Raw genomic sequence first — 1,890 nt, forward strand, 5'->3', positions numbered from 1 at the left:
TACCACTTGAGCCACAGTGCCACTTCCAGCTTTTTCTGCTTATGTGGTGCTGAGGAATCAAACCCAGGGCCTCATGCATGCAAGGCAAGCACTCTGCCACTGAGCCACCTTCCCAGCCCCTGAAAATACTTTTGAAGGAGAAAAAAGTAAAACACTATATGCGACTTCAAAGAATAACTTTTTACAATAAATTTGTATCATGTTCCTTCTAAATGCTAGACTTTCTGCTGTTGGTTATCTACAGAAAGTGAGACAGCATGAGACGTGAGATCCAAGGCAGAAGGGAAAGAGATTACTGAGAGCCAGGGTGGTCAAGGGGGCTCATTGGAGGAGAGGATCTTGAACTAGACCAAGCAGGAATGTTAGGATTTAGGCAAGCCAAATATCAGGAGGCCAAACACAGGGCATCAGGGCAATCTTGACTGATTGACAGAATAGAGAGAGCACCAGAGAGCATTTCAACATTTCAGGTGATGGAAGAAGAGTAAATTAAAGCCACAGGGGATCTGGAGTCATAGAGAGAGCACAACATCACTACCTCACCCTCAGAAGAATCTGAGACTGTAACCTCCACCAACTTTTTTGACCTTGGTGCTTGAAGCCCCATCAGCCTCTGTTCTGTCCAGAATGTTCCACATCCCTAGCCCCCAACATTCTAGAGGTCTGTTATCATCAATCAGTTTCTGTTCAATCATCAGTTGCTTTTCCTGGCAGAAGGGCACACTTCAATATGCCAAGATACAAGTTTAAGGAAGTTCCATTTTGAAAAACAATTTACGAAACTTTTAAGTTAGCCATCAATGGTTTGTCTAAAGACTATGTGGCTAAGTTGATGAATCAGAACATGACATGATCAAGCAGCCACTTTTCACCATAAACATGAACCACTTTAGTAAGGGTCCAGTTACACCAGTTTAGCTTAGCTTTTTCCCCCCCATACCTGCTGTACACTGATAAACTGTCCTCTGATCCACTTTGGTCTATTTTTTCCTTAAATTTGTACCTTCTATAGCTCCCAGATTCTGTCTTCTCACACTTGTCCTTGCAACTGCTTCTCTCTGTAATCCTACAAAATCCCTATAAAAGAAGATCTGCCCAGTTTCACCACTCACCAACCTGTGTGGGCCACCTGGGTCATGTGAGCAATGCCATCTCAGGGATCATAGGCAAGTGAATGGATTGGTGCCTTTGAATGAACACTTATTCTGGCTGGGATGGCACAGTGAAGTCAGTATAAAACATGGTGGCCTATGAAGCAGCAGCTACCCAGGATCACTATCTCAGCAGGTGGCAGACATGGTAGATTTTCCGGATGGTAGGAGTGACAGGACTCTCCTTTATCTATGGGTAACCACAGTAGTTTACATGCCAGATCCGGCGCCATCAACCTCACTCAGAGATATAACTAAACTTTACACTTAGACTGACAAAAGACAGCCTTCCTACCTGAACCATGCCAACGTGTGTTTATAATCACTATTATGTAGTCCTTAAGAGTACAAGGACACAGGGGAATGACTGTGAATAAACACACAGAGGAAGGATTTTAGTTGCACAGTTTCTGTAGTCCAGTGTGTCTAGATTACCCATTCTCCTTTTTGGACAGGAGTAAAATTTACTTTGTCATTGTAGAGAGCAAAAATTAAGAATTCAAAAGGAGCAATTCAAAATGTCAGCTCCCTATTTGAAACAAGGATGGTATTGTAAAATATGTGTATAGACCCTGAAAACATGACAAACTTCTCATTTACATCAACTTTACAGGAGGTCTGAGCAGTCTCATTCCTTTTTTTTTTTTTTTTTGTCGGTCGTGGGGCTTGAACTCTGGGCCTAGTCGCTGTCCCTCAGCTCTTCAGCTCAAGGTGAGCACTCTACCACTTGAGCTACAGC

The 1,890-nt window shown here is 43.1% G+C and overlaps 1 protein-coding gene across 1 annotated transcript in view; it reads left to right on the forward strand.

Moving 5' to 3' along the window:
- Positions 1–1,890, forward strand: part of Slc10a1 (solute carrier family 10 (sodium/bile acid cotransporter), member 1) — a 15,647-nt gene that overhangs the window by 8,422 nt on the left and 5,335 nt on the right. The window lies entirely within an intron of this gene.

This window comes from Dipodomys ordii, unplaced genomic scaffold (genome assembly GCF_000151885.1).
Source record: "Dipodomys ordii isolate 6190 unplaced genomic scaffold, Dord_2.0 Scaffold2, whole genome shotgun sequence".
In the NCBI taxonomy this organism is placed as follows: Eukaryota; Metazoa; Chordata; class Mammalia; order Rodentia; family Heteromyidae; genus Dipodomys; species Dipodomys ordii.